The following is a 21,792-nucleotide window of genomic DNA, read 5'->3' on the forward strand; positions in this document are numbered from 1 at the left end:
GAGAAGTCTCAGGGTGTAGGTGTGTCCCCCCCTCCCCAGAGCTGACATCCCAACGGGATGGAAAAGGAGCCTGTCCTGTTCGAAGCTGTTGCTCTTCTAGACTGTTTTTGAACCCAAGCAAGTTCGGTGTGTGTGCTTGTTGTTTTTGTTTGTTTGTTTTTCATGTAGGTTTCATCTCCTTCACAGTTTTGGCTTCGTATTCTAAGTAACCACAAGTTACCTCACGTCTTCAATTACAGGATAAATTGATATGTAATCCCACAACTCATATGCTGGTATTTTAGGCAGGAGATGTTAATGTGCTTTAATCCAGCCCTGCTCAAGTTCAAGCCATTGTAGGCAAGGCACAGAACTTTGGACTGAAGTTATCAAGGCAGGAGCACTTTAGTGCCTGTGTTTGTAAACTCTTGGCTACGCTTAGCAGTTTGTATGAATCATAACAGTTAATGATTGTAATCAATTAGTTCATGCCTTTAAACCATGTCCTAAAACCTGTGTAATAGCAAAACTCACTGGATAAAACACAATACGTAAGGCCTGTAAAATATGACATAGATGGGATTTATGCTGGAAAGAGCACAGTTTCTTGGTCACCAGGCTTGCAAACCTGAAGGCACCCAGAAGTGAAATACAGCACAATGAAGTTTCTTGCAGTCCCAAGAGAGGACTCACAGATGCTGAGCTCCTGCCTGCCTGAGCAGCCACTGCTCCCCCCTGACTCGCTGAGAAGCCAGATTTGCTCCACACCTTGAAATCAAGTCTTAAATGTTGACTCCTGCGGAGAACCAGTGGAGTTTGAAGGAGTTCAGCCTTAAGCTCCCTTACCTGTGTGGCTCTGTGCAGCCTGCTGTCCTTTCTCTGTTCACAAAGGAGTCAGGGATGGGGCTGGAAGAAGAATAATCCCTGCCTTTTTTTTTTTTTTTTTTCCTCTTCCAGAGATTTCATTTAAATATTTTTGTGAGTGTTTTCTTTTTTCTTTTTTTTTTTTCTTTTTTTTTTTTTTCCCTAGCCTCTCTGCTGCCTTGGAGAGTAGTAGTTGGGTAGGAAGGCTCCACATTTAAGGACCGATGTCCTGAGGGTTGACTGAGGTCCAGGGGGCTGGATGCCTGTGAGAACTGGGCCTGAGCAATTACTTGCATAACTAGAGCAGCATCTGTGGTGTGGTTTTACACAGTGTATGTTTCCTTCAGCATCTTGCCATTCCCCACTCCTGGACAGTTTTCCCCGTCCCCTTGTGTGGGCTGAGGTACTGGGTTACTCAAGTGATCTGATTAGAAAACAGATATTTACCCAAGCCATTTCTCTCATGAGATGTGGAGCTCAGACACTCTGTGGGTTTTACAGAGAGTGTTTGAAGTGATGGAGAGTTTTACTGTGGAGTGGGAATGAGGAAGATAGGAAGTAGGGACTTACACCCTGATTTCTATATGGAACTCCAGCAAACAGATTACACAGCAAACAAGTGGTCCTAGCCCCTTCTGGTTTTTGCTGATAGGAAGAAGGAAAGGAAAATAAGTGTGAGTAAAGAGACTGATAGTTCTGCAGGTATTAGCTGTGAGCCTATGAGGGAAACACTGAGTCCCAGGAAAACCTGAAAAGGCAACAGCTTATTTTTGGTTTTTCTAAATAGGTAGCACATCTGAATAGTCATAATTACTATTTACACCTTGATAAACTGAAAGTTGATTGCATGTGGCTAAGGTTGATGTTTATCACACAGGTCTGAGGAGGATGGCAGGAATTTATTTGATCTGAGATTGCACAGCACAAAATAAAGTTCTGTCTTGCCAACTGGATCTCCTAGGGATACATTAAAAGCGTCAACATCAATTATTATAGAATGCATGAATACACACTCATCTTTTCTGATTTACTCCCATTTCTTTTAATTATACCCCATAGTTTATCTCACAATTTATGATATAATGTTTCTATTTGACAATATAAACATATATACATATATATAAGGGAAAGGAAAATTTTCTTCTTTGAAGTGTAGACACACGCACACACCCCCCCCATCTGTATACACACACATTTTAATGAACATATACATATCTATGTCTCTTGAGGGAAGGGGGAAGTTCTCCTCGCATTGAGGACAGGATAAGAAATACTTTAAGTTTCAGCTACCTGGATTCTGGTTAGGCATAAGAGTAAAAAAACCCCAGCCTTTAAAAGCAGTCCAGTTTGTATAACCCTAGAGCAGGCTATCTAGGGAGGCTGTGGAGGGTATTTAAGTAATCAGCTTCATGCACATAAATCAATAATGATTCTTTATTGTACTTGAGAAGAAGAAGAAATCTCTTAAGGCCACATTCAGCTTAGTATCTCCAAATTATTTTAATTAGTTAACTTCTTTTTACTGTTCAGGAAGGAGGAGCTCATGCTCACTAAATTAAACAAAGAAAGACCTCAGAGTGTTCAGAACACCATCACCAAGTGTTTCAGAGGTTGCATTAGGTAAGGCTAATTTTCAACACAGTACTCATAATATTCTGTCATAGGACAAAGACGATAATAATATTTATGGATAGTAACCTTCAGACTTTAGTAGCTCAATCATTTGCCAGGTCTTTTAATATCAGATAATTCTCTAAAAGGTGTGATTCATCTAGAAGGGAGGAAAAGGATCATAACAGGGAAATCCCTTCTATTGCAATAGCAGTTCTTGAGGTCATGCTTGAGTTCAGCACTTCTGTCTTCCAGGAGCCCTTTTGTTGCTTCTTTTCTTAGTCAAGAAGTGATGAGAAGAGCTCGTCGGTGCAGAGGAGAAAGAGAGAGGAAAATCCCTTAAACCCCTATCAGACAGAAAACTGGTACTTACTACTGAATCAAGGAGTGATAGTAAAAAGCAAAAAAATACCCAAACTCATCTCTGCCACTTGTAAAGCAAGAGCTGAACTGATTTTGTGAATTTTCCATTATACTTATCTGAATACAGTAGGAGACGCTCTGAATTCCCAGGGAGACTTTTACCAGGGTATTCTGGCAAGGGACTGTACTGGGAGTAGAGGTTCTTATTTATGCCACTGGGCCAAGTATCCCCAAGCTTTTCTTCTGCTTTTCGTATATTTTTTTCCTCTTCTTCTTCTTAATATCTGTGATAGAAATGTCAGAAGTAAAGGTCTGGAAATGCAGTAGCTTACAAAGAAGTTGAAAGATCAAATCTTGCCTTAGCCCCTTTTGTTGAGCCATAGGTTAAACTTCATGGATGATATTCTCCTGTTAGGACTGACGAAACATCGCAATAAATGACCTATGGAGGCAAACACTGGACATTTTTAAGAACAGACTGTATTAGCTGGAAGAGGGTAAAGGATGGTCTCAACCATACTTACCTCCTGGTGTGGGGGTAACAGGCAGGCCGAAACCTTAGAGTGCCTCTCCAGCACTGTTTTATCAGAGTCTTTGAAATGTGTGAAAAGGTTGCTTTGGTAATGACAATATCTTTCTAACTTGATTTTTGTCTGTCATACATTCTTCTGATATATCTACATACTGGATTAAGCCTCAGGGCCCCAAAGAACTGCAGAGACATATAGCTCTGCATAGCTACATTTGAGATAGCAGCCCAGCCCAGCATTACTGACCCTTTGCAATGCACAATAAGCTCCCAGCAAGAAATAAAGAGAAGACCAGTATTATTTTTGCCTAGGAGAGCAAAGTGCTTTCAGTGGATTTTGCAGCAGGCTCAGACAGGGCTTGCAGCTAAACTGAAGAAAATAAGAACAGCAGTAGTAAGCCAAATCAAAGGCTTATTGAGCTCAGTGCCCTGTTTCTCATGGTGGTTGAGAAGATGCCTAGGAAAGAGTGTAGAAATGTGACAGGTTGGTCCTGATACTTTTCCAGCCCACAATTTGCCACAGTTTTCTTGTGGGATTTAGGGCTGTGGCTAAGCATTTTGGTACCTCAGTTTCTACATTGTAGGGTAAGCGTAAGGGTGTTTCTTGTCTCACACTTTTCTATATCTTGCTTGTTTAATTTTTGACTGCAAACTCTTCATGATAGAGTATTCTCTTTTTTTTTTTTTTTTTTTTTGGTTGTACCTTAACACCTAGACACCTGGTTATTTACCATGCATATTTACAGTGTGGTCTCTGATTCAAGAAAGTTGCCATCCAAGTGCAGCAGACTTCACTTAACTCTGAACTGCAACTGTCATAATGGTCTTTTATTTGCGTTGAGGGTTGTAAACACAAAGCACTGTGTAGATAACGCTGCAGAGGGATGGGCTCTGCATAGGGGTGGTCTTCTCTTTCCAAAACTGTAGTAGTCAGCATGACTTAATGCACAGAGCAAATGGCTGGGTTTAAGTAGCAGTCGTCCACTCATTTTAGCCTTTACCTTGATCACAGAATGGTTGGAGTTGGAAGGGACCTCTGGAGATCATCTAGTCCAACCCACCTGCTAAAGCAGGTTCAGCAGAGCAGATCGCACAGGAATGTGTCCAGGTCGGTTTTGAATGTCTCCAAGAGAAGGAGACTCCACAGCCTCCCTGGGCAGCCTGTTCCAGTGCTCTGGCACCCTCAAAGTAAAGAAGCTTTTCCTCACCTTACACTGGGACAACTGCCTAAATGTACTGTGCATACCACTGCAGCGGACCTTAAAGCAGAGGCTGGATTTCAGAGCTGTTGGCTACAGCCAGCACTTCAGCATCTGTGAGTCAGCAAGTGGTTAAGGAATAAATAGCTAAAGGCAATGCCTCATCTGAAGTCCGGTGGGAAGTACTATTGTTTTCCTTTCTTCTATATTCCCGTCTGATGAGTTTACATCAGCATCTGTTCTAACTTTAGGTATGAAGTAAGCACTTCGCACAGAGCTGTACTCTCTGGGAGCAGATGGGAAGGGTCAGGGAATGGAGGTAGTGAATGTCTGCACATGTAATTAAAGCACTTCCTCTTCTCTATTCCCTGAACAATTTCAACATATAGTGCAGCCGAACTTTCTTAGATAGAAGAGCCTGCAGTTCAACAGACTTGCCAGTCTTCCAGTTTTTTAGCATCCTGTGCTAAAGAGCTAAGAGCTCCTTTCCCAGTGAACTCTAGTCTCACTGGAAGTTATTTTCTCCTAAAATATATGCAGTTTATGTAGTCTGAATAGGAAAAAAATCAGTGCAACCTGTTCTCATTTCTTTTTGATATTTCCTATAACATATTTTCTTATGTATGTTTCCATTTATTAAGCCAACCTTACACTCTTTAAAATGAGTAAAGCTATTTTAAATTGTGGCTAATTTCCAAGTGCTTGTTGAATACATGAATAAATGATTCTGTATCATTCCTTACTGAAATGGGAGAACTGCTGACACTTTTCCCTCAAGATGGAAATATCTCTTCTCCTCAGCAGCGCTCAGCGATGGAATTATGTGGGGATTGCTAACTGAATAAAAAGTCACCATGCGAAGGTAATCTTTAGTTGTGAATCATAAAGCATGAAGCTTGTCAATCTTTTTCCTATGCAATTTTTGTCATTTCCCCCGGTTTATCAAAATGTGGAGAAATAGCCAAGAAATATAAATATCTACAGTACACAGTGAATGCTTCTGACCAGTTTTTTATGTTCATAATTGTCTAGTCTGACCTCCTCAATAATGCAGGCCATTGAGCTTCATCTGTAGTTTCTGTGTCAGCCCCATAACTGTGGCTAAATGCACAGCATATCTTTCAGGAAGAGGTTATTTTGATTTTGTCAAAGAGAAAAGAATTGTATAAGGAGTCCAGTACCCCCAGTACTTACTGGAAATTCTATTTTAGAATAAGTAGCGTAGGTGTGAGATCTAATCTCATGTGGCACACCCCCAGCCAGACAGTTTCACTAGGGTTTTTACCTCAAAAGCAATACGTATTGAATAAGTTTCAGTATCTTGTATTTTAAGAGGTTAGCTACATTTTGGGTCTGTTCAAAGCTCACAGCTGTTTTTAATGACAATGAAGAAATGAATTCATTCCTGGACTTTCAAAAGCAGAGGAAAGGCATTTCCTTTACATAGAGCAAATTCTGTGCATGGGGAATAACACGAGAGTCTTATATGAGTGGCCAGAAATTCAAGTTAGCTTTCCAAGTGGACAAAAAAATCTATTTGCCCTGTATTAGCAGTGACAGAATTTCCCCAAGAAAAATTCCTTCAAAAAAAGGATGTTTGTTTATGCATGGGAATTTACCGGCATTTGCTGAATTAAATAACCAAGTCCATAGATTATTTCCTAAAAACTAACAATCATCTCCCACCAGGGAAATGGTGATTTTGCTTTGTTAACATAGGATTAGTTAATGTCTGTGGGGTGTCTCTGATCATGTGTTTTGGCTCAAAAAATATGTTGTTTTCCATGGAATTTCTTCTGATTCATACTGATTTCAGAGAAGGGACTCCCCATTTTTGCAATGACAGCACTTATTGGTAACACTAACATAATCATTTATTCCTGTCTTCACAGAGAGAATTTTGTAAGATTTCTGCCATTCACAAGTGGGGAGTGTGTTTTCATGCCACATGCCCCGACTTCTGTCATCTTTGCAGCTGCAGAACACAGCACACAACCTTCTTACTATAAATTATCATTCACTCATCCAGATGAAGAGAAGTAAACGTAGTCCCAGATAGATTTGGGAATACTAGAGAAAAAAGTAACGTATCATATCTAGGAGAGGCTATAGAAATCTGTTCATCTCTGGTCTGCATGAAGCACCCTAAGTAACTGTGTTTCCATCCTCACGGTCCTAGAACATTAAAATTGAGGACCGTCTGACCTGGATCACCTGCACCAAGCAAATGCATCTCTGTGTGTTGCCCTTCTTCATATGGAGTGGGAGTCCCTTTTCATGGCACAGTAACATAGTCCAGACTGTGTGGGACAGGCAACTTCTGAGTAGCCTTAGATTTATGATTTTTGGCATTTTTCTGTAGTAGTTCATTCTCCAAAAGGATATTGCATGCTTTCTCATTTGACTGATGAATTTGCCATACTCTTTAGAGGAGACATTTCTTTATTTGGTAGCCCAGTTTTACAGAAAGCTGCTTTTTCCATTGCAAAACTGTTGGGTTTGTTTGTTTGTTTGTTTGTTTTTGTTTTGTTTTGTTTTCTCAGTGTGACAGCTGCTGAAGTACTAGTCAGCTCCTCATTATTGTCATAAAATTTTTCAAGTCCTCCCTGTACAGAAGAATAGATATTGTGTGTAAGAAAACCAAGCAGATGCTTTCACATGATAGCTGAAGATGGATTGAAGGAAATATCCAACTGTGGACAAGGTAAAGGCTGAAAGTCAAACTCCAAAGATTTAAGTACAGTATGTACAGCTTTATCTTATCAAGGTCATGTCTGGCTTGTGGAGGAGTAGACAAACAACCTAAGAAGTCCAGTGCAGTGTTGATCCTGATCTCCTCAGCCTCCATGTTCTTCTGTTTTGCCATTTTTTCTCTTTTATGGTTATGGACATTGCCCAAACTCATTCATTTTAAAAACAGATAAAAGGGAAACAATAACTACATGGCTAATTCTCAAACAGCTTGTTATGAAATTTCATGAGAATGTAAGGCAGAAACACAAAGAGCTCATAGTAACACTATTCCATGGGATTTATTACTGCAGTAAAGGTCTGCACTGGCTTGACATGTTTCGGAGAGGCCAATTGTATCTGCCTACATGGTTTTCTGCTTGCAATTTCAGTGGGTTTATGGCATCCTGTCATTTCCTGGCCTAAATAAAGTCATTTAGGTGTGCACGATGATATTTTCCTGAAGAAATGCCTGCATTTTAGGGCTGGTTCCAGTTTACAAGAAGAAAGAGAGAGAGAAGAGTACAAAAGAGATTCCCATGCATTGTATAATCTACTGAGAAACACTGAACAGGATATGCTGGATAGGCTTGTGAATGATAGTTCTTTTATCAGGCAAGTAATATGTGGCCTGTATACTCTGGTGAGCTTATATATCTATGTACACATACATGCACAGATGATACAGAATTGGAACACAGGAGGTTACATCTTATGAAGACTGAGGTAGCAGAATGCAATGGATATCTACAGAGTAGAGAGTGGATGGTCTTCTACAGATTCCCCTGAATTTCTTCTCTTTGACACTCTCAGAAACAGATTTTCAGCTCTTCTTCATGAGCCCTCTGAATCTTTGTGCCTTTCTGTTCTTATGGGTAGAGTGCCAGGCTACCATGCAATGAGGGCACCCATCCCCACTGCTCAAGTTGGGCAGCCAGGGCAGCCAAAGCTCAAGTCTGTCTCCCACAACGGTGCCTCTAACCAGTCAAACCCTTACCTGAGCTGGGAAGTGTCTCATTTGGACTATCCAACAGATCTAACAGCATTGTGAACAGTTATAACCTTGATTCACATCCATGTCCTGAGAGAGGGTTAATCTGATTCACTTCAGCAGGATGGAAAGTGAAATGGAGTGGTAAGCTTCAGGCTTTTCTTGTGATGCTTTGAGATCTGTCCTAGGGACAGGATCTCACTGTCTCTGTGCCTTGCTCTGACATGGTCACTCTCATCTAGGCCTTGCAAGTACACTTAGCCCAGGCATGTCTTTTTAAAGTCCTCTGTCTGAAATAGCAGTCATTAGTTATTCCTAGTCACAGACCAGGGGCTTACTTTAAGCAAACATCGTTCCAGGAGTCCCTGTGCTCCTATGAACATCCACTCTCCTGGTGACAGGTATGTTGCATTGGCTGTGGGAGCAGGTATCTACCTGATCTGTCTGTTCTCTTTCTACAGTACATTGGATCCCTAGACCTGCGAAGAGGAAGTAATCTCTGCACCCTCTGCCTTTGTGGCTCATCCTCGTGGAGACTGCAGAGGAAGGTGTGTTCTGCCCCCCTGGCTGCTTGGCCTGTATACTGTAATCAGGCATTGATGAAACCAGAATTATCTCTGAGCTCATGTTCTACAGGGACACTAGTTCCTTTATGGATAGGACAGATGGCACCAGAATGGAAAGAGTTTACAACAGGCCAAAGTAGAGCAGTGCTCTTAATTCAAAGGTCAAAGTGCGAGTCTGCAAACTCTGGAGAAACTTCCTGGTGCTGAAGCTATCCCGAGCAGAGAGGGTGACTCCTAATGAAGTCCAGCATGATTCTAATGAAGCTCTGCAGTAGTTTTTCTACTTCCACTGAATTGTGCATAAAACCCCCACAATGTTATTGTAGTCCAAGCTAATTTAACATCTGAATTGCTCATCAAAGGTAAATCCCCTAATGGAACATTCACTATTGTATGAGCATTTTTGCAGATTAGAGGCACCTACGCACACTTACCAATTTCTTGCCTTAGTGCAATACTGAGTTTATCTGATCGATGTTAAGCCATCACTGTCGTTATTTAGAGAACATTGATATAACGTCTCTCAAGAAGGCAATTAGAGCATGTGTTTCAGTCTTATGTCTTAATTTTAAGTACAATCAGGCAAAACCAGTTTACTAAAGTGCTTGGCATCACTGATGTTAAAACCCGGTTTCCTGGTTTTTCTGTATTTGTCAAACCATATATTTTTTGGATGAAGTGTCTTATATTGGTCTCCACAGTGAATTTGGTGACAGGGGTGGGAAGGAGGTAAAGCCTGGCTTAAAATAGCTCATTCTTTTCCAGGGACATGGCTAGGGAAAAATATATAATTTTTTCCATGTAAAAAATTCCACCAACTTTTTATTTAAATTGCTCTGATGACCAATTTTTCAGAGCAGAAACCTGGCTTCTGGCAACACAGAAAGACCTATGCATCAGGGATGTGCTACTTGCAACTCAAAGAAATGCCGGTCCAAACCTATTGCTTGTCAACTGCTATTTGCGCTGTGGGTAGAGACTTTTAAAATTCAAACTGCAGGTGGATCTGTAACGAGTTACTACATGCAAATTCCTCTTAGCTTCTCATGAAGGCCATACCAGTGTGCCTCCCTATGTTCTGTGTGGAGCTGTGTCTCTGGACCTGGAGAGCTTGCCCCATGCCTTGGCTTGGCTGTGCTGCTTTCAGTGAATAGCGTATGTGCCTGCCACCCAATAGTGTGCTCCAGTTGAGCTGAAATAATCAGGAGTCAAATCAAATACTTGCACCTGGAAAGTATTTCAGGATGAACACAAGTGGAAGTGCCAATTCCCTCTGTTTTCCAGTGGTGCAGGGGAGGTCGCGTGTACAGAATGTGGTTGGCTCAGTTTAATTTCTGCCTCTGTCACAGAAAGCTCAGTGAGGACAGAGGCAAACCTAGATATTCTTTGCCCTCCATGGTGCAATAAGGAAATCTTCAAGCTATGCTGAAGCACAGAGTATGCAGGAGGAGTCTTTCTGTCCCTCTGGCTCAAACTGTGGCACTTAAATAATTACTTACTTTGTGGGCAGGAGGGAAAGCACCAAGGAGTTAGGTTTCATCATAGACTAGCAATGAGGAACCTTACTGAGGTTATTCCAATTAATAGTTAAATATTTCTAAATATAGTAGGGTAATCTCAACATGCAAGGCTGGGAGCACCTTACCCTGAACTGTACCACTGGGTGATATTAGCTGTGGAAGAAGAGCCTGGGTCTTCTCACATACCAAAAATTAACCAAAGGCTCCTTAGTTGAAAGGCAGGAAGTTCTAGCACTGCCTTCTTGTTCTTCACTTTGTGCCCTCTGGTTTTTATGTTTCCAGTGCTGTAAGTGAAAATGAAAGGTTTTCTAATGAGTAAAAATGCAGGTTAATATAATTTTTCAGGTTAATAAAAGGAAGAGAAAAAAAAAATCCTCCATATCAAGCCTCTCCTTTAATTGTTTTGTTGTTGTTTGTTTGTTTGATTGATTTTGTTTTGTTTTGTTTGTTTGTTTGTTTTGGTTCTTCCACTAAACCAAACCAGCTTTATCCAGAGCTGGAGTAAGTTGCTATCCTGCACCTGTGTGTGCCCCACAGTGTGATGGAGCATATGCCATCCCTTCACAGATCCAATGTTGCCCACAGGTTGCAACCATGCAGGGTGATCCAGAGGTTTGCTGCAGCCAGACCTGGAGGGCAAGACTAGACCTTCTACAGTGCCTGTCCCCCATGAGTCCAAATCAAGGTGGGAGGCAATGTAAATCAAATGAGGGAGCAACTCCCCATCTCATGCTTTTAGTGGCCTCTGTCTTGTCTTGTAGAAGAGGGGAATATCTGACTTGGGAAGAGCCTGGTGTTACTTGAGTAGCAGCTGAAACTTAGTGGTGATTGCTTGTGACTAAAGCTGAAGACTGAATTTCAGAGCTGTGGAGACTGGGGACACAGAACAGTTTCTGTGGGAGCAGGAAACTGGGAGCTGAGAAGGTGTGTAAGGGAAGTGATTCAGTCAATCTATTCATTCATCAGTAGTACTTGAATAGAAACCAGCTGGGACTGGGGAAATCAGTGATGGAAAAAAATGACTAGAGAAAATAAAGGAGGAAACTGAGATAGGGATAGGAGAAGCCCAGTATTATTATTTTTGAAGAGATGAAGACGTAGACAGAAGGCCTAGAAAAAAGGACTGGAACTTGGTAAAGCAAGGAGATGGTAACTTGGTGGTGAAGCTTGAGAAATGGAGACTGAAATTTGAAGAGAACAAAATTACAGGGATAAGAAACAGGCAGAACCTGAACAGGGAGGAGTGAGGAATGAAAAGGACACAATGTGAGGCAGTGGGCAGAGACATGTGGGCCCCATGGCACAGTCTGTACTTGAACATGGGTTGGTGTTCAAACTCCTTGAGTTTTGCCATTTCTACAGCAGGGATTATCCATTACCTTTGTCCCACACTTCCTATCCCTTCCCCTGAGATTAAAGAACACTGAAGTTACTAAGTGTGATACATGAGAACAACTGTGTCCTTCATAATACATTACATTTGTCCTGGGGAAGTCAGGGATGTGATGCTGAGGGAACAGGGTATTCCCTGTGTGTCCAGGACCTCCACCTTGCTTGCTGTCATGTTCTGAAGCTGCAGGCTGAAGGAAGGGGTCACACCCCAAGCAAACACAGCTGCATGGGCAAGGTGGTCACATGCTGGCCTGGGAAACTGTGCTTTATCCTCTTCTTTGCTGCAAAATTTCTGTGCGGTGCCGGGCAAATTTTTGAAACTATCCTTGTCAGGGTGATGACTGACTTGGGTGCTCCTTGTATTACGTGTGTGTGGGTGGAGATTTCGGGTCTGACGTGAAGGAGTGCTGAGTTCTCACAGCTGAAGCTGAGGTAATGCACACTGTGCTTTGGAGACAGAAAGTGGAGTATTAAATAAACTGAGAAATCAGGTCCTAGGGAGTACACAGAAGTAATGGAAACTTTTGACCTTAATCACTCTGCGCTTCAGTTCCTTATGTGTAAAATGTGGATCGTACCACCCCCTCATGCTGCAGGGCTTATGAACAAAGATTAGCTAACATCCAAAGATACTCAGATGCTTTAGTGATGAGGCAAGAGCAAGAATCTATGAGTAATTTTATTTTCAGACACATTTTTCAGTAGCAGGTAAAGCGGGAGGCCAAGCGCTGAGCAAAGGGGAGGACACGAAAACCCAAATAGCTGCTCGCCAAATGAGTAGCTTTGCACCCTGTGCCTGCAAAGAGATGGCCATGGGGTGGAAAAAGTTATTGTGAGATCATGAAAGGACTCTCCCCTAAAGCACAGAGAACTAAAATAGCACTGCAAAGGTAACTTCAATTCTGGGATTTCCTACCCTGAGTGGTTGGTTTGTAAATGTCTGATGAACATTTCTGTGCACAATGTAAACTTGTGTTAGCAAGCTCAGTTTGGTGAAATGGACCACTTCTTTCCATCTGTAATGCAAGATGGGTTTTGTCTCCTCATAGTATACTATACTCTGTTGGTGAATAACAATGTCATTAAGGCAGTAATTTTAATTAATATGTTGGGATTCATAGTCTGTTTAGTAGAAAGATTTCAGAAAAATGACCAAGTATCACAACCGTTTTACAGAACTATCCTATCAAGGTTTGAAATGGGCATTGAAGGGTTGGGAACCAACCCTAAATCCCTGTATTTTGCTCTTTCCCCTGAAGATCAAACAAGGCATCCGTTTTTGTTCCAGTCACATTGGGTTAGAAACAATGCATAAATAAATACAGGTCTGCAGTTTACCAGGGAATCTGGTGGTTGTCTTGCCATTTAATGTAACTAGGGGCAGGTCTGGAATGAATAGTCCCTTGGGAATAGTGAGCATGTTAGAGGAGAAATCCAGGCCTGACATTGAAGGAAATCTTAATGAATCTTGATTTTACAAAAATCTCTGGGGTCTGGATGAGTCTGATTTGGTGGAATCAACAGAGCGTCTGGTGTCAACAGCTCAAATCCAGGGACATGGATGAGGCATCTGGAATTAAAGGCAGTTTCCTAGAACTGACGTTCACCTGTACCTTAATGAGCAAAAAAGGGGTACTCCTTTCCATCGCACTAAGAGTGTATGGAATCCCCTCTAAAAACTGGTCATGAAACCATAACTGATACTTCTAAAATCACACATTTGGTGGTTTGTTTTTTAAAAATTTCTGTGAGTCACAGGAATCTGTGAGGCCACTTGGGAGCAGGGGGAGAAGAAGAACCCTCTACAATGTAGGTCGCTCATTATCAAAAGTCAGTGGACTAAAAATAAAAGCCCCAAACCAAGTATAGGCCCTTGCTCTAGTCACTATTTTGGGTACAGAAATATTTAATTTCTGAGCAAAAAGGAACCCACAACTTCGTCTTCTTCTCCACCATGAAAATAAGATCATAGTGAAATTTATTTCAAATGTCATTACCATCTGTAGGTTCAGAGCAAAGGTGGCTTCTCTTGGTGTCAGACATGAGTTTTCTCCTTTTTCTTTCTTTTTTTTTTCTTTTTTTTTTTTTTGTAATATTTAACAATGTGGCTTCACAGTAGGACTGGAGCTTTCTTTAATTACACTGTGAAAGTAATAAGTAAAAGTGTAACATAAAAGTACCTCCAACCTTTCCAATCAAAACCTAAGAAAGCAGAGTCATTAAACAAAGGAATTGTGCTGATTCTTCCCTTCTCTTCTGCTGCAGCTCTAACTACAGCTGAAACTGTGGGCCTGACATAACTACTGGAAAATGTTTAACATTAGCTGTGAGTAGACAATGCTGCAGGCCCTGACCTATCATTTTTTTTCACCACAATCACAACATGTATCTCATTTAGACAACTGATTCTCTGCTGTATTTACTATTGTGGGGTATTAGGATTTGCTCAAACCAAGCATTGTCAATCCGCTTTGGAACCAGTGGCGTGGAGGAGGCAACAGGTGCCAGCAGCTCCTGAGAGGTACATTAAGATCTGGAAGAGAACACAGAAACTATAACACAGTGTGAGGAGGTCTTAAGTTCTAAGATTCATCTCAAGCAATTAGGGATCCTCTTAATTAGGTTTTATGGCAGGCACGCTGCTAGGGAGCTTCTAGCTTATCTGGTTAAACTTCTGGAAGATGATGTTTCTGGCATACTACTTCTCCTGCAATAAGATATTTTTTGAAGGAGGATTCAGCAGCAGGACTGCTGATTTTAATTCTTTATGATGTTGTCTCTGAGTCAGTCCATTTGGACATCTGGATTATTATCTGCAAGAAAAGATCTGTTTTTCATAGTGGCCTGATGCATGCAAACACACAAAATTATGCCCTAAATTTTCTATTCTATTTTTTAAAGAATGGTGAAAAATTGAGAGGCAGTTCAGTGTAGGTAGAGTTCAAATCTTATATGACCAGCTGATACAGTTGGAAAAAACATAGAAAAAATTGGATGCACGAGCCCTTCTTGCAGCTTGAAGAAGAAGATTCAGTTTACTGTGAGGGTGGTCAAACACTGTAAGGTGTTTCCCAGAGAGGCTGTGAAGTCTTCACCCTTGAAGATATTCGAAACCTAACTGTACACAGTGCTGAGCACCATGCTCAAGCTGACTTTCCTCTGGACTGGGGGCTGGACCAGATGATCTCCAGAAGTGCCTTCCCATCTCAGTGACTCTGGGACTCTCTGAACATGAGGCAAATTCAGCAAATGCATTACAGCCTTACAGTTTTCCTTGTCTGGATGCTCACTCTATAAGTGAGAAGACTGCTGGAGTGTTGACATTTCAAACACATCCTGAAACTGGATTAGCTGATAGGGAATAGACCTGTGTGTGTGTAGACACTGGATAAGAAGTCTCTTTACTGACCTACAGTCTCTTAAATACATGTAGAGTGAAGCACCATCCTGTTAACCCACTCAAAAAAGGAGGAGGTGTAGGTCTTCCATGTAGGGCCTGTGTCTACAAAGCAGTTATGGGTTGTAAAGCTGTGCTCACTTTCAAGAAAATAAAAAATATCCAAATCAGGTAATAAACATCTTTGTACAGCTATGTTTTAACCTACTAAGGCATACACAAAAATAACAACACCCTCCTTAGGAAGGTATATAGAAGCATCTTTTTAAATATAATGTAACAAGTAATTGTTTTTTAAATGTATGCCTTTATCACTCAGATCTTCAAAGACTACTGTTTACTTCGGGGTGTCTTATTTTTTGTGTACTGGGCACCCAAAAGAAACTAAAGTAAGGGCACTTGTGCAGCACTGTAGAAGTATCTGGTCTGTTTAATTACCTTTCAAAAAGACACCACTAAACAAAGGCAAGTGAGGTGACCAGTCACATTTGAATAGTCTGCCCCATGAAGACAGGAGTGTTTCTGGGTGCGTTTTGGCAAGTGTTACTCCTGGGTTGTTGAAGCTCTCAGCTCTATGATTTTCAAACAAAAGTGTTTAATGCTGCTGCCAGCCCTTGGCATTTCCCTGCCCAGCAGTCATGACAGGGGTCGCTTCATGTTGTGAAGGTTGCCTCTGGCCAGTAGTACAAGGCTGCCACAGCTACAGGGAGAACATGCGTGATCCTCCTGCCATTATTTTACCAGTGGGAGATGGTCTGGTGCAGTTACATGCTGCTGAAGTGGCTTGAAAAGTGCACAGTAACTCAGGTCAGTGATGCTGCATCATGGTAATAGGTTGCAAAGTTGCTATCACAATGATTTTAAGCAACAGTGCTTTTCTCCTAGCAAGTGCGTGATTACAGAATTCAAAGAGTTAAGTACGAAATGCTGATCTAAGAAAGAAGGTCAAACCACTTTCCGCCCTCCCTATTGTCTCCCTTTGTCTCCATGGGCACAATTAAGTGTTTATGACTTTCTCCCCAAATAACAAATGTGCTACTGCAGGCGTTAAATACCTGTCAATGGCCACAACAGATCTGTTGTTGCTTAGGGATGACTGTTGACATCCAACCCATTTTCTTCACTTTAGTTACCTGATAAGTATCACCGCAAAAGGAACTTATCTGGTTCACCCACTGGTGTAGCTGCTTCAAGAGATGGCAGATTGAAGTCATTGGTACATTGTGTTTCTGTCTTCTGCTACGTGTTTAGTGGAAAGGCCCATCCTTGCTGCACTGCTCTGGAGTAAAATCATGTGCTAAATCTACGTGCGTGTGGGAATAAAAAGCCCCTGTGGGAATGAAAAGCCACTATATTCTTAGAAATGAATGGTCTCTGGAAGTGGTGAGCATAGCGGTCAGTCATCTCAGCCCACTTCATGTACCAAGTGTGGGAGGATGCACCCACGCTCGTTAACTTTTATATAGGTATAGGCTAATTTAGCATCTTGACTGCTTTCTTTTAAGCAATATCTTATTTTCTTGCTTTCTATTTTTTTTTTTCAGAGGGGAATGCCAGACTTGACTAACAAAGACAAGAGCAGACTAAATGTTTCCTTAACAGGAAGCCACTAGCTCTCTGCTTAGCAGATGGGGAGGGAAAGCCTTTAAAACTCTTCAAACTTTCTTATGCAAATTTCAGTTACATACAAATTAAACTTTTGGGAGTATGTTCCAAGAAAAACCTATTCAGTTGGAAATTGAGACCCCAGTCCTTTCCAAATGGTGATTGTGGTCTCTCAGTGATTGTAAATGCACAGTACACAAAACTGCGTGCAGCACCACACAGAGATCTAAAGGTAAGAGAGCTTTTAGGTCTCCCAGAGTGTTGTCCCACAGTTTCCATCCAATCTGGTTTTGGTAGAGGATAACATCTTTTCTAAGAAAAGCATTAGAAAACCTTTAAAGTAAAAATAGAGCACTGAAAGACAAAGTAAACCAGTCCCCTTAGAGGAACATGACAGTTCCTCAAATGAAGGCATTTTCTACAGTTGTAGCCAGAAAATAAGTGTTTGAGAGGCTATTTGAATAATCTATGTATACAATTGCCATTATTAGAAAATATCTGAGTCCTGTCAAAGATCAAGGATGCTTTCTAACTGCTCTTCTCACATACATCACAGGAGACCATTTTCATTCCCAGACTTTTCTGCCTTGGGCTTGGGACCTGTGTGCATACTTTCTCTGTGACCTTAGTGTCACACAAAGATAAGCACAAGTGCAGGGACTGAGGCCTTTGTCCGTGCAGAAGCAGAAAGAGTGATGAGAGATGGGCCATTGTTTACAGGTTATCTTCTTCAGCTCTCATGGTAAAAAGAACTCTCATGCATGTGAAGCAGTTCAGGTGAATTAAGAGCCACTGCAGCTGCCATAATGGCCTTCCTGGAAAAACAAGTGTTGGTACCAAGCTCTCTTTCCTGTACCACTGCCGCTCTCTTGCTGAGCGGTGTGGAAATGGTTGTGATGGTTTCTATTGGACTTCGTGGGATAGTCTGCAGAGGGACAAGTGGATTGTATGTGAGGTTGCCTTAAAACTGCAGTTTGCCTCATACATCCCGAAACTGAAAACCGTCATGTGCCTGGCATGATAACTGTCAAAGGGACCGGCCTGGGAGTCTGCTTTTCTATATGTGCTGGTTTGACTGAAAAGAAGTTCATTTTTCTTCATGCAATTATAAACCTTTTTTTTTTTTTTTTTTTTTTTTTTTGTAGCTAGCATGGTCATTGTTTAGATTTAGTTTGAGAACAAGAAGATAACACCCCAGGACAGAGTTAATGTTTTTAATGTTTTTAATGTTTTTAATTGCTCTAATCTGAGAGCCCAGGACATTCTGAGTGCTCTACCCACAGATGCGAGGCATCGAGGAAGGAGGGTATAGATCAAGCAGATCTTGACTGATTCCAGACAGATCAATAAGAATATTCCATGCCATTAGCATCATGTTTCATATTTAAGGAGAGCTGGGATCTTCCAGCTAGGTTTTTGGAGCTGGGACTGAGACCTCTTCAGGAGAGTTCTGTTTGGGAGTTTCTTTAGTTTGGCTTTTTGCCATCCTGCTGTTTTGCAGAGGCCTCTGGACATTTCTGCCTTTTTCTCTCTTCTCTCTCTGGGACTGGTTGTTCAGGACCAGGTGGGACTTCCTGGGACTGGCTGCTCGGTGCAGAGTTTGTGAGGAATTGCTTTGAGTATCTTTTATTTTTTGTTCTATTTTCATTTTATATATAATATTATTACTAGTAGTATATTAGAGTTATTTTCTTATTTTATTAAACTGTGTTTATCTCAATCCACAGGTTTCTCCCTGCCCTTTCGATTCTCTCCCCTGTTTCCGGTGGGAGGTGGAGGGGGGAATGAGCGAGTGGCTGTCGTGGTTATATTGCTAGCTTGAGTTAAACCACAAAAATATAGGGCAGCATCTAATAGTCCTAAGGAAGGCATACCAGAGTTGAGTTTCAGGAGAGCAGAGAATGATTTGGGCATGTCTTCTCCCTTCACCTCCCCCTCCCTACTGTCAGGAAAGCAGGTAGTAGCTGATACTACCAGTGGGTGCCTTTTGCATTTGAGTGAGCTACCTGCGCTGAGCATATCTCAAAGCAGTAACAAAACACCAGGGGGGTGTTGATGCTTGTGCTAATGCTTCAGGGCAAGAACTGCAGTCTGTCCCTTGAGCTGTTGGCCCAGTTTCCTCAGATCGACCCCTTCACTGACAGGCAGAACTGTATTTTATCATGGCGACATGGCCATGCATCTTCATGAGCACTGTCTGCTTACTAACCAGCTCTTGGTGTACAAGACCTGGGTTGTACTGTTGTTTCTCTATGGTCTCTCTCTGACTCAGTTTCCTCTTCTGTTGAATGTGAATAAGGATGCTGCTCTCCTTTGTGAAGAGTGCTGAGAAATGTGGATGAAAGTGGCACCCAAGGGAGGGGAATTGGGAGGCAGAACACAACACCAGCCTTCTGCAGTCTGCAGTGTGCTGTTGTGCTACGGGTAGGTAGTGACAGCTGTAAGCCTTGTCAGATAACAAGAGACATGGTCTGAGTTGCCTTAGCTATCCTCACTTTGCTCGTCTTCTTGAGGAAGCAACCACTCTGATCCATGTGGCTGATGTCTGAGAGAAGTGACCATTCTCTAGAGAACTGAAAGTGCTTTTTGGCACGCCAGAACATTTTATTCCCTAACAGATAAGCACACCACTTGTTACTGAGAAACAACCCTGGCCAAACCAACTGTCTCTAGCTGTCCACAACCTTAGATTGTCATATGGCCACACGTCAGCAGATAAAGTGCTCTGGAGCCTGCTGGAGGGTGGGAGATGGTGAAGGAAATTCCAGAGTGCTGCAGACGGTAACATAGCAACAGTGGAAGCAATGATTCAGGAGGCAGTTTTATTTTCTCTGAGTCATTGCTGATCCTTTGCCTCTGCCTGATGTTAGAAAAACTGTGTTTCTGTATACTCACTATCTTTCTCATTATATTTTAAACTGAGGTTTTGACACTTTATAGCATCAGCAGAGGCTACAGCACTTTTTGCAGTAGCAGGCTGAAATGAGTTTTTACTGGGTCATGAAAAACCAGCCAAGAAGCCTGGCACTCAGAGGTGATCTGTCCTACCCCTGCCCTGAGGCAGGACCCCACACACTTCACCTGATCCTGACAGATGTCCCTATTACCTGTTCTGAAACAACTGCAATGATAAGGGTTTCACATTGTCTCTTGGCAATATGGTCCAGTGTCTCCTTAGCTTGACTGACTGGACGTGTCTCCTCATGTTTAACTTCTAGCTCCCTAACTTGTATAAGCATCATTTGACACCAATCACTACCACTTTGTATGAAGGAAATGAAAGATTCTTTTTCCCATTAAAGGAATGTAGGGAAATGAGGTATTTATAACGGAAATGCCTAACTTCAGACTTTACTTTCCACCTTCGTATTGAAAAGCCAACCTAGAAAACCCACCACTGCAGGCTGGATGTTGCAGGTGCCCCTGATCTGCATTTAGGACCAGTTGCAGCACCCAGCCATAAACCCCACGTCACCGGCACACACTGTCACTGCTGCTGGTCTGAGGCCTGTGAACCCAAGTACCACGTTGCTTTGACATTTCATGTGTCTGTGGTGAAGCTGGAAGCTGTCATGATGGAGGTGGGTTAGAGCATACGCGGGTAACTGAGTCATTCTGCTGGTGGCAGTAGGGTAACGGTCCCATTTGGTGACCTTGTCCTCACCCACCCATCTCCAGGTGTCATCTGATTAATTTCTTATTTTGATGGTTTGCCAGACAAGTAATTCCTAGCAGATGTCAGGGGTTTCACCCGAGCTGGGCGGTGGCATTCAGCACACCTCATGGCATGTTGGCTGGGTGATGACGGTGGGGTTCTGATGCCAAGAAGTGTTTAAGGCATGGCCGAGGCAGCACTGTGAGACAGGGAGCGACACAAGGCAACCCGGGAAGTTACATTCCTGACAGCAACACTTTTTAGGACTCGTCTTTCCATAGGAACACAAATGAGGTAAATGTCTCTTTTGAAAGCCTTTGGAGAACTTCAGATCAGGTCTTATAGCTGATCTTGTCCTATAGACTTATCTTCTATTTCACTTTTATCAATCAGATAGTTAAGCAAAGAGCTGGATCCTCAATAAATCAGAACAGCTCAATGGAAGTCAGTAACACAGCTGTGTTATTATAGTACCAGTGTATGGGTTCAGACCCCAAATTGAAAATTAATTTATTATCTGCCTGGATATAAATTCATGGTGCAGGTTCTCACTTTCCCACACTGTCCCATCCTGACAGATGTCGCCAGGCTGGTTCCACTTAATAACTTTATCTTTGAAAGGTGGCAACCTTACCTTCTCCTTAGCCAGCAAAATTCTGTCCTCAAGTACCAACTTCAAATATATTAATATATTAATATACAAGTGTATATTAATATAGTATATATATTATATAATATACACTTGTATATTAATTCATTCCTGGGCCTCTACTTAGTTTATCAAGAACTTTCCATTAGCCAAACTCTTGTACTTACATAATACAGGAAAAAAAAAAAAAGGAAAACCACTTGAGTCATTCATACTGCACATTTACCAATACTCCGTAGTGCATCTAGCTCTTGTGTATCAGGTATGTGGCAATTTCACAAGAACTGACTGCTAGTTTACCGAAAGTGATTTTTAGCTATATGACCAGGGGAAAACACTATTATTTTTCATTTCCCAACAAAAACCAATTCAGTTTGAAATTGATATTTTGTAATAGCTGACATGAAGATATTTTCTACCAGACTATCCTGGTGACTTTTTACCATCAGACAAGCAACACTGGGCAGATGGAAGTGGATCATTTCCACTAAGAAAGGTCATCAGCCCTGTTGCAAAATTGAGGACTGGTGCCAGCTGGACACATAACGGCTAATTTTTAATGAAAAGCTTTTGCAGGTCTGTTGATTTCCTTATTTTCACTCTACACTGACTTTCCACCTTTTCTAATGTGTTGACAAAAACTCCACAATTTCTGAAGTGCGACAGTTTCCTGCACAGCTCTGCTTCTAGCAGTCACCTAGAAGCATTTTACCCTTAAGGGCATATCATCCTGCTGGTACAG

This window comes from Streptopelia decaocto (assembly GCF_964273445.1).
Source record: "Streptopelia decaocto genome assembly, chromosome: 3".
Taxonomy (NCBI): Eukaryota; Metazoa; Chordata; class Aves; order Columbiformes; family Columbidae; genus Streptopelia; species Streptopelia decaocto.